Here is a 12,500-nt window from a genome sequence, read left to right as displayed (position 1 = left end):
ACCCTTGCGAGTCCCCTGGGTCCTGGGAACACGTAAAGGTACCTCTATGTGGTCACAATTAATTGAAGCCATTTTATTTCACCAAAACGTTTGCACCGGCTGACGGAAGACCTGAGAATCGTCGCATGTACGCGTCGTTTGCAGACGCGTGACTAGAACATGGCCGCTGACACGGTCGGTGAGACTGTAATGTGCGTGCGACAAACGAAGAACAACGCATATCATTAAAAGCGACATCGTACGGTGCGGCGAGGAAGGATAAGCTCTAATGAGCCGTCAGATTTACGTCCGCTGTGTCCGCCGTCCTGTTGCCGGTGATACGTGATACAGTTGCCGTTCGTGTGCGCTCCATACACCCAGGCTCATCACGACCAGGAGTCGCACAACAAGTCGGGACAACAATGTAAGGCAAAACCCAGGTTTAATTACGATTATTAAAAACCATTTGAGCGGGACGATCAAAATTAAAACCAAGACCCATAAATTACCAGCAGCCTCGGCTGTGGTGAGGGATGGGTACCCGGTAGGCATCCTAGGCGATGTCACGCATCGGCTGTGGCAGCGGATTTTGTCACTTCCACCGTGCTTCATTTCGTGCGTTTGAAGGTTTCGCCGTTAAAGGCCGGTGGCATATAGGGGGTCGTGCAACTGAATACACTGCCATTAAATCGGATGAATGCCGTTTTTGAGGCGGTTGTCTTACCACATAAAACGAGATGAGACACCTCCTCCGTCGTAGTGTACGCGGTCCGCGCACGACGAGCCGGTAAACATGAAAAATCTCCCGAGAAGTTACCGTCGGACCGTCGGTCGGATGGAAGTTGAAACAATTGATGTCGAAATGATGACGTCTAGCATTCTACACCACATCATCATAAATTATGGTCTCACAAGTGGTACGAGAGAAAGAGACAGGGAGAGACCTCCTGTGCGTGTGCGTGTGTGTGTGTGTGTCTTGTCTAGAGCAAGGTGAAGCATTAGAGGGCGGCCCAACCGTGACAGCGCATCGCGACAAATACATGACGCGGGAGTAGTTCAATAAATTAAAATGAAAATACCCCCAACATGTCATCCTCAGGACGGATTGCTTTCCCTCCCATTGTCGGCATCGCTTCGGTCGGTTTGGTCGGTTGCCGGTCGCTTCCGTTCCGCCAGTGCAAGACCACCAGCACAGCACAGACTGCGACTGGTGGGAGGAAACTAGAAACGACACAGAGGGAGATGAGGGATAATAAATTGATTTTTATTTACAGTTACAGACATTGCGGGCATATACTATTTAAAGAATGTGCCGTGCTCCTGTTTCGATTTCTGTCCGTTCGACGAAGTCTTTCGAACCGTTGCCGGTGGGATTTCAATTATCCATCATTATGTCGCCTTGAATGGTGGTCTCGACAGTGTGCATCACAACCGCATGATAGGAAGTAATTGCCGTCCGTCACCGTAACATTCAACAACCATCATGATGAAGGTGTATTGTCTTCGAGTTTGAGATCTCGCATATGCTCTATGCAGGATTGAGAAGCAACATTACACTGCTGCTGCCAGCAGAATATAACAAATTTAAGCAGATACCATGAGAGTTCGAGCATGGAATGGATTAACCACATTTTCAGATTTTATATAAACTACCAATGGAAGGAGCCAAAGACAAAGCTACCACCGAGGGTGCCCTCCCTCATCCAAATTCATTATGTTCGTTGAATTTAAAGCAGCGTGATTCCGAAGCTCCACGAAAGACACCGACGCAGGGAACGAGTGTTAAAGGCTTTTCGCATTATTGAAAAGCGAACACCGGTACCGGCATGGCATTTCCAATTTTCGCGCCCTAACCTACTTAAATACTTAACCCCAGCACAGGGGACCCCCTGAAGGGCTCGTTGCGATTGAGTAGGTCTTCATTTCGCGAGATAGCGAGGATCGGGTCCTTTTACAATTTTCACCGGATTAAAAAAAAACGAAAGCAGCTGGAGTGGTGGTACCATCACTGCGAAACCACAACGCTCTCTTCTCTCTCTTTCTCTGTGGAATACTTATTCGGGGCTCGATTTTTTCCGATCTCGCATACCAGGGCGTACAAACCGGGAGCCAAACGGCCCAAAAGGAAATATGAAATGTTAAATATTTGAAACACAAACACAAATGCGTTGTGGTAGGAGAAACCAACCCGGACTGCACAATGGAGAAGCGGAGGAAACGGCAAAAAGTAAACGACAACAGCTGCTACTGAACAACACTTAAAATTCATTGTTATACACGAAAAGCGTGTGCTAGTGACGGTGGAGTAGAGGTGCCGAGAGCACACCTCGGAAGCGTAAACGTCATCACACGCAAGTGCCCACACCGAACCATCCTGGACCACCAGCAGTACCCAACACTTTGGAAACTGGCGCATAAACCGAAGCGACGAGCGGAGTACTTTATTTTTACTGGCCGCACGGAACTATCGAACTCTCTGCTTGTCTTATCTTCCGTGTGCTTATCCATGGGGACAGAGTAGGATATCCGTACGCATGACACCACGGGGCCATCTTATATTGCTGCAGCCCTTGGCCGCTAGTTGACCCCTTTTTTGCTGGTCTTTTATTAAATTGTTCCACTGGCATCAGAGATAATATGCCCTTAAGCGGGGGGAAAGGAACAAATGGCTGATACAGAGGCATTGAACGAAACAAAGACATTCCTCGGAACTAACCAACCGGGGCCATGCGTTTCATATCAGCTTAAAGCCATTGCAATCTGGCTGGCCGTGTAGTGGAAGAAGAGGTCCCCGAAGAGTGGAGACTGGAGTATGCTGGGCATTTACCAACGGTGTTCTCAACATTTAAACCATGATTTCATCATGGAGTTGAGAGTTTGCGGTCTTTCTTCCTTGCCAGGACATAATCGTATTCGTTGAAATCATGGAACACGACAAAAAGCATTCCCTTGTTCTAGCTCTAGTGTTATGCATGAAAAGGATTAAAAAAAAACCCGGCACTACTGGGTGCGTAGCTGGACAGGACATACTATGCGAGCAGGAATGACCATAAATTGTCACGAAGACGATACCACCACCGTCAGTGCCTTTGTCATTTCTCTTTCAGCCTTTCGAAGCCACTCAACCATGTGATATCGTCGTCGCCTCGTACTCACGAATCCCTGTGACGGCGAGCAAAAATTCTGGCTTTTTTTGTATTTTCTCTTTATCGCGTACGATGGTAGATTGGCTGCCGACTTCATCTGCTTAACATTCGTTTCATAGTTTGGCTAGCGACAAACATTTTGCCTCCTAATTTATAACCCTAAGGCTGATAGCCACGAGTTTGAGGTCAGTTCTCTTTGCGTTGGGATGGTTCGATGGAAATTAGATTGTCTTGCGTGCCTTGTGGCCATTTCGTTTAACTATCGATGATCAATTGCTTGTTTATGCAGTATCTTTAAAGAGAGCGGACCTCTAGTTTATAGTATCCGTTTTCTTGGAAGTGCGTCATCGATAATAGGTAACATAAAAACCAACGAAAGGTCGGTTTTTGAAGACAAAATTCCTTCCTCTTCGGTGACATTCCTTTGCTACAATAATCCAATAGGGCAAGCGTGCAGGCGAAACATCATGCTGGCGAACACACCTTCCGTTGCTTTCCGCTTCCACGCTGTCGCCTTCCCCTTCCACGTCCCAATCGCTCATGGCAAACGGTCGTGCCGGGAGGGTGTGGGGGGCTGAGCTTTGATTCAATTATGTTTGCCACTTATCCGCGACAACATTTTATGCTCGTACCGTCAGCGCTCTCTGCTAGCTCGTAAATGTGCTGTGGCAGACGATTCTTCTCGAACACGGCCAATCCCTAGACCGGGAGAAATGACTTGTTTACCGTTCGCGAATCGTCGCGGCTTTCTCAGTACGCTACAGCATCTCCTGTTCCATCCTCCTCTTCCTATCCATCCACCATCGCACAATTTACGAGCATCAGTCCGTTCAGCTATGCTAGGTAAAAGTGACAAATACCTTCATAAATTTGTACGCCCAAAAGGAAGCGGCCAGAGGAATCTTTCTTCGATCGTACTTTGCCATCTCGTTGTTTTTGCTCATCAGGGCTGGTCTGGAGTCAGTGGCCGGAGTCGTAGAGTAGTAGTAGCCTAACCAAACAGCCGCTCCAAATGGAGACAGGATGCCGGAAAATCTCAGCTTCCAGGCGACAATCCTTTGGCGACGCTTTCAAACAAACATATTGTAACTTGATGGTGGGGCCGATTCATGGTCCAGCGATTTCAGCTTTGATGAGCCATTTCCTACTTCTCGCCAACATTATCTAGCCTTTCTCTCTCTCTCTCTCTCTCTCTCTCTCTCTCTCTCTCTCTCTCTCTCTCTCTCTTTCTTTCTCCATCACAGAATGGAACTGTTTCTCGAGCTGCTCCATCTTTCACTCGGACGCGCCCAGTGATAACATCATTAACATCGTTTCACGACCCACTTTTGTCGACGTGTAAGACATGGGCAGTGGAATCGCCAGGTCGACCACCAGGATTCGACTTACTCCACGCACCAGCCGCACCAAACGATTTGGCAATTTTCCACGGTGCTTCCAGGTTAAAGAATGATGCTGCACGTCTGCAGTAATTGTGATCATTCGTTTCAATTTGACTACGAGACGAGACGGAAGGCAAATCGCTTATCACGCCACAACTAGGTCAGATGAGTGGTGGAGAGGTGATCGGGCCGTTCGAAGGCTACCGACGAAAAGGACAAACAAACAAACCATCACACCGGAAACAATTCATCACGTGGAAGACGGATGGGAAGGAAAGGTGCCCCTGCTCTACCTCATTCGGAATGCAGTTTGGAATGGTTGGAGCATTGGAGTCAATCGCGCGATGCTGCGGTTGAAGAAGTTAAGTCCATCAATTTGAACTGATAATCATCCACTATCCCTATCGTTCGATCGAATTCAGTGCGAGCCCAATTTACGATTCTCATCATCATCAACGTCATCATCTGTACGACCACAAACGGGGGGAATCCGGGACTTTTGTGGTTCCGCTTTGTTAGATTGATGTGACTGGCGGACCACACGCCACGCGTGTTTCTTGGTTTTTATGCTGCCGTTTTCCACGCACGTACGTTCGTACGTACGGCGATGATGCAGCCAGTTTTACAGCTCGTCTTCCCCCCCCCCCCCCCCCCTGGCGACTCGCAGGCCAGATGGTAATCGGGCCAAGCTAGAGCTCGTGCCGTAGAGAAATCTGAGAAGCGAAATCATTTGTCTTGTTTGCTGCATGTCGTTCTCCGACCGTCGCCGTCGTCGTAACGTGACGTGCGTGCGTCTGGTAGTCCTCTCAAGTACATTTTTCGAATGCTCACCGAAGCAATTTAAATACCTCGGAATAATTAAAATTTACCAGCTACTAGGTAGTAGTCCCCGTGGACACGAGCTAATGATGAGTTTCTGGGGTGGGAGATAAATTACCATTTGTTGTACTGCACGCACACACACGCACATGAATATTTACGAGGACCCTAATTCCTAGAACCATAGAAAATTCTCTTCGGCACACCAACATTCATTTTTGATAAACGATGGATTCCATTCTATCCTATCGTGATATCGAGGTGATTGGCGACATATAGGGGTAACGCGGGCACGCTGCGAGGCCCCCTTCGCGCTTCGCACTTCGTCGATGGAGGTGAAGGTGGATGTATGCGAAAGGAAATACATAAATGTATGTTATTATTTTTAGCATTAAACTAAATATTAATAGTACTCGAAGCCAGGTTCGCCTCGGGGCAGATGAGATCAATGGACCTCTCTTTGCCGGCCTCTACGCTACTGCTGCTGTTGGACCTGGTTTCGTTTGGTTCGGTGTTGATCCTGCGTATTGGATCCCAATCCCTAGCGTGTCTGTGTGTGTGTGTGTGTGTATGTGTGTGTTGGTGTGATAGAAACGGAAGATTGACGACGAAACCACCCTCTACAGCAGGCGGACCCGGCACACAGTGCTTCTGCTGCTACTACACGCTTCGCCCTCCAAGGAATCCAAACAGACGAACATGCGATGCGCTGGGTTTTGGGATTTTCCTTTGTTTTGCTTTCGATAATTTTACGCTTTTTAATGTTTTCAGTATGCGCGCGATGATCTCGCGACGCGACGAGTCCATGCGCCACGCCAGCGCGGCCGCCGTGTGTCCGCGAGTGCCGGCGTGTTGCTCCCGTTGTTGGTGTTGTTGTTGTTGTTGTTGTTGTTTGGCAGTTATTTTTGGCCGTCCGGCTGAAGAGTGGCCCCGCAGAAGACGCTCCTTCCCCCTAGTGGTGCCTGTGTGCGTGGCGGGCGTTGCGATTGAACCGACTTTTCTTTTTCACAAACACTTTCTTCCATTCCAAGCTACTTTTTGGTGTGTCGCTTATGGGCTCTGGCGTGTTTACGCCTTCGACCGTAATCCGACTTGGTCCACAGAGATTTCTTTAAAACCCTTCAAATGGCCACGTAATTCAAATGCCGTCGCGTGCTGCTGGCTGCTACGAGTGATTTAGATCCATCCTTCTTCTGCCCAGACGCCTTTCTCCGTCACCCTTGTCCTCTCCCAGAAACAGGCAGACGGGCTACGACAGGTTTCTTAAGCTATTTCGCTCCTAAATCTTTGGTAAAGGAATAATTTGTATTCGTAGTTTCGAGGGCCCCTCGGTGCCAAGGGCGGGAGGGGGAGGGGGGATGTATTAACAATGGCGATCATCTGTGGCGATCATCATGCGGTGCACGAGCTACACTTACACGCGCGCTCAGGGTGGTTTAGATTTATGTAGAAATAATTGAAATTTACGACACAGAGAGTGAGCCCGAGAGAGAGAGAGAGAGAGAGAGAGGGTTTGTGGCAATGGTGGTATTCTATTCCAATTAGATCTCATGATAAATTGTTGATAGATTTGATAAAACCCCTGCGTTACCTTAAAGCTATTGTTGATAGCGAAAAATTCCCAAAATTAATGTTATAAATCGAGGTCAAGCTCGATGTATGGTTTTAATACCATTGCATAAAAACGAACGTTCGAAAGTTTCTTTTACTGTCGACGAGAATGAGGATCATAAAGCGAGAGAGAGAAAGAGAGAGAACAACGACGACCACCAACTAACGACGCCCTAGTCAACCATTTCAGCAAAAGCAAATGATTGTTTGGACGGCCGTTTTGGAGTGCGAGGGAAATTAGCAAAGACAAGAGGCAAACGCCGCGGCTAAAATGATATGGCCCGGTTCGCGTGTTGCCTCCCGAAACGAGTTGCGAATTATGGTTTAAAGCAATTTGTATGAAACGAAACGAAAGGAGATGTGAACGGCTTTATGATGGCTGTTGGGTTCTCATTGCCAAAAAGCTAATTTTGCTGCGGCCGACGATCGTTGCTGCACCGGCGGGTTGGCGGAAAGTTTGGGTGTTGTTTTTTTTCTCGTCTTCTTCATTCGTATCTCTTATAATAGCATCGCCTTCGTGAGATGGCCACTTGCTGTGTGCTAGGTAGTAATAAAATCCGGCTCTTTATTATTATGATCTAATTTAAGTTTTCACGGGACCACAACTTCATCGTTACCGCCGTGTCGCTGCCGGTGCGTTAGTTTTCCAGCGATGCGGACGGCGCGGATAGAATGCGTCTTCCCATCAGGCTAGCCCCTCGTAAAACCATGTTTTCCGCCTAACCCTTCCACGGTGCACGGTATCTAAATTACAAGAACGCGAGAAAGCAACTTGCCAAAAGCTGCCGCCGAGGGGCGCAGTGCTAGTAGTGCAGTGGTCCAGGGACGAAGGGACGAACCCCACGGAGATTCAACAGATCTTGTGCCTAGATTTATAGTGATTTGAATTTGACGAGCGGAAAAAATTAACGCCATAATTCTCCGTTTATTCCACCATTGGCAGCCAGTGGCCTAGGGGGTACTGGGGACTTGGAGAGTGTGTTTCGCTCCAAAAACATGACCGAAAACGATTGGAATTCAAGGGGAGGCGGGGGGGGGGGGGTTTGATGTGTTGAGGGAACTTTGAAAAATATGAAATCGTTCAAGCCACCGTGATTTTCGGGCACGCGTCAACGGCACAAACCGACGAGGAAATGCCTTCCGGGATTCGGTAAACCTCTCCAAGGGACCAGCAACAGACCTTCCCAGCCTTGCTTGTCTGCCTCGCCAAGCGGTTGCCGCGAAGAGAAGACAGATCCAGTGTTATAAATTTTGTTTATGACTTCTCGTGGAGAAGCGTGCGACAGACAGACGGAGCATAAGCATGCGAGCATGCGTATGGGGTGGGTGGCTGGATGAGGATGGGGAGAACATGGTCCAAAAAAAAGGGGTTTTCCATTTCCCGATTTTAATGAAATGGGTTCCATCTGAAAAGGCCCCCGGTGTAAAGAGCGATGCCGAATGTATGTGTGTGAACGAACAAACGAATCGACATCGTCAAAGGGGAATAAAACGTTCAGCCACCAACTCAACGGCACCATCGTAAACTCACAAGCCTGAGCAGGTGTGTGTTGTGGCCACCGGTGGCCTGGTGTGGCCACACGGTACATTTAATCTTTCATCATTTTTCAATAAGCAAGTCTAAAGTGGCCCCTAAGCAAAGTGATCGTAAATCATCGCGGCGACAGCGCCAATTTTTGAGATTTCATCCCCCCTCCCCCTCCTCCCCCACATATCATGTGTGAGGTAGGACGAGGAGCAGCGCGACGATGCGGATGTGGCGGAGTGCGCATTGTCACATTGTGGTATCACCTTCTTCCTTTTCGGTGGCATTCACCTTCCATGATTTCTCCCACTCGATTGTGGAGTGTTGACTGTGGAGTGATAAATTAGAAATGGTGGATACCGGTAGTGGGTGAGTTCAGATCTCGACGCTACACAGGACAGAGAAGACTGATAGCTCGAGAGACAAGGAATCTAGCGTCACATTTGTTTTGCTGTTATCATGAAACACGGGGGCAGTAAAATGAGTGAGTTCTTCTCTCCACTCGTGAACCATTTCCAGCTGTCACTAGCAGTCACAGTCGGACTCCGAGCCAGTCACAGTGTGCTGTGGTACACCAGAACCAGTTGATTCTATCCCATTTTTTGTTTCGATTTTAGCCATCGTGAAAGAAAAGCGTATGTATACGGGGTAATTAATAACGCGCCTGCACATCCGTCCGGATACGAATGAGTATGTGTGTGTGTGTGTGTGTGTGCGGATGATGGTGCGGATCCAGGTTGCACACGGTAGAGAAGGAGAAAAAAACCGTTATTTATTGCCATCATCGAAGCATTCACTGGAAGATAAGCTGGCATAAATGCTTAATCACGCGAACGTTCACGGATCTAGTAACCAACGGGGTCCTAGCCTACTGAAGCGTACCATGCCGTCAAGTAATACAGCACGACCAGCCAGTATGATCGAAGTTGCCGAAACTTTCGCCTTCAAAACCATATTAACAATAAGTATTTTAGAAAAGATTCAATCGGAAAACTTTTCAAATCACACGCCCTCCTCGGAACGTTTACTCGCCATTTAGCATTGTAGCGGGTCCCTTTGAAGTCGCGGCTTCGAGATTCGTTGGCTCCTATTAAAGAAAATGCCTTATTTGAGTTTAGAAAACAAATTTGTAAACCCGCCTGTGCACGACCATCACCACACCGAGCGTAATGTAGCGAACAGCCTAAAAATAGTCAAACAACTGCCGCGTGGGACGGACGGTACGTGCAATAGCGATATCATCATGCAGCACTTCACAAATTGGATGGAAACGAAAGACGCTCTCATTTGTATGCTAAACATTTTCGTGGAGATTGAAGATGAAATTAAATCGATCACTTCACACGGCCACGGCACACTTTAAATCCATGAGGATCCGGAGCGTACTTGCGGTAGCGGGGTTTGGTATTGGCAACAGAAAAGCATTCCCAGCTGCTGTACTAGGTCAGGAGTTCAACATTGCTTTCCCTCCGCATTTAGGAGCTCCGACTATGATTGTTGCCTTTGCTGCAAAATTAAAGCCCTTCTGTCCCTCGAGGGGACCAATCGATAGTGAGCCGGAGGACGTACATCTATCATCGGTTATCCACCACCATCATCACGGTCACCACAACCAGCACCATAGGAACCAGCACGTCAATAATCTGTTTATCACTCGAAAGGATGGAAGCAACTTCGAAGCCTTCTGCAAGATTGACTCACAAGATGCCAAGAGTGAAGTCCACAAGAGCCCCATTCGGTTGCTTCTTAGTAAGGATTCCCTGAAGAAAGGCCAACGTCTGCTCAATGGCTATTTAGCCAAATGGCAACGGTGCTCGTTCGAGTGTCCAGCAAAAGGAGGACAGGGACCTGATGCTCGATTCATGGCAGAAGAAGAAAACTTTTCTCCATTGCCATCGGCAACCAACCAACCATCAGGTCTCAGTCGGTACGCTCTGTGCGCACGGTCGTCGAGTTGAAAATTGCTCGGGAGAAACGGAGCTGTGGTTGTGGGGCCTTTCGTCCAAGAAACCGGATGGTCAATTGTTGGCCACAACAGCCCCTCGTGCTCGTGCAAGCTTGTTCAAGATGTGAAAGGTTCACTTTTCCCATCCCCGACCGATGGAGCATAAGCACCGGCGGCAAGGATACATTAATTAGCCTGCCGGCCTGCCTCACTTCACTTCGCACTCACCGTTTCTATAGCCATTCGACCGCAATTATGTCGTATGCTACGTAACCGCTGTCCCGGAGCACGTGAAAGGTGGGGAGTGGTGCGGTACAGGAGGGGTTGGGAAGAGAGAAATTCATTTACGAAACGAAGAGGTTCCTGTAAAGCATATGAAGCCAAACGCGGGCACTATTGAGCGACAACTTTGCTCGTTGAATCGTGAGTGGACTACAACATGGATGGAACGCTGGCTGCTTCACTAGGCTAGGCTAGACTCGACGACGAGCACGGCCACGTGCTCGATACCATGGACGCCATACGAGGACGAGGCACTCGCTAATTAATTACCCCCCGGATCTGTTGTATTAATTAAAAAACAAACAACCGTGCGTCTCCACCGGCTGGCCAGCATCGGTTCGCTATCGTTAGGTTCCGTGGCAGCAAAGGTGGCAGCAGCAGCAGCAGCAGCAACAGCTCTCCAAACGCAAAGATGAGATTCCGGATCGGTCAAAATTAAGTGCGAACAATAGGATTGTTTATTGTTTCAGTTTGCTGAGGCTGCCGAGAGAGCGAAAGGAGAATCCTCCGGTCCAAGTAGCGCGTCCTGTTGGCTGCTTCTTCCTCCAAGAACCGGACATTTGGTCCGATCAGAAACCCGGACCGATGATTGCTTACGGCTGTTTGCAACGAGGATTGAAGTGGAAAACGATTTTTAAACAAAGCATCACCTTTGCCCCGTGGATTCGCAACAAATGATCGCATTCGCGCAGGAGGGATCGCGTTATTTTTAGGTTCATTGTGTTGGCCGCCAACAGGCCTCCTCTCTCACACAACTCGGCCGTCCGTGGCGGAATGAAGAATGAAATATCATCCGAAATGTGTTGTTGTGAGTTGCAAAGTGTCTCGCTACAAACGATCGAGCAATGTTCGAGGATCGGGCGGCAAACGGTCGGTCACCATCTGGAGAGGCGAATCGCTGCCAGGCGGGCCACACGCGGAAGTACCGACCCATGCGGAAGAAGGAATGTTCTCCGAAAAAAACACACATCCTACGTGCATGCATTTGGGCTTGGGAAGGGCGAACAGAGGACGACGAACGAAGACGAGAAATGACACGTCGACGATATTCATAACATGCTAATTTATTTTGATAAACATTAGTACATACGAGCTGTTGGAGAATGGTCCCCATATCCGGGCGGACAACGACTCCGATGTGGGAGGAAAGATTCCAAAATATTGCTCTCACTCAAGGCGCATCTCGACCGCTAATAATGAATGTTCAACAGGTGCAGGTTCCGCCGCGGTTCGCTTTCACCTTTCTCTTTTTTTTTAGTCAGTGGGTCGCCTTTGCATCTAATTCGTTCGTTAGATTGCGAAAAACGCGTTAAAAGATTGCTTTCGAGTTCTGCACAATTCGAACAATTGGCATTTTTTTTCAATTCTCATATAACGCTACGCGCTTCTGTACGGTACGGTATTATCGTTTCACGCACCATGACCTATGGCATCAACACGCGCGCCAAGAGAGTTCAGGTTTCCCCCGGAGGCGAACATGGTGCATTTATCTTGTTACAACTTTTACTTCACAGGAGTAGCTTTCTGCAGCTTTCAGCCGGCTGTTGCCAGTGGTGTCGGTGCAGGAAAACGATGTTAATTTTCCAACTGATTTGTTTTACGTGCTTGCATCGCCAGCGAAAGGATGGACATCTCCGGTTACACGGGAGTAGGTTCTTTGTCCATAATAGTGAGTAAGCTCCGATCGATCGGCTGCGCATTTCAACGAACAACCGTCTGAAGTAAGTTTTAATCAAATCCCTGATGTATGGCTTTTGGAACAGGAGCAACAAAGCACCGCAAGGGCAGCTCTTGATGGTGTAATCAAATAA

This window comes from Anopheles darlingi, chromosome 3, assembly GCF_943734745.1.
Source record: "Anopheles darlingi chromosome 3, idAnoDarlMG_H_01, whole genome shotgun sequence".
NCBI lineage: Eukaryota > Metazoa > Arthropoda > Insecta > Diptera > Culicidae > Anopheles > Anopheles darlingi.
The sequence above is the reverse complement of the archived record's forward strand: the minus strand, read 5'-3'. Positions refer to the sequence as shown.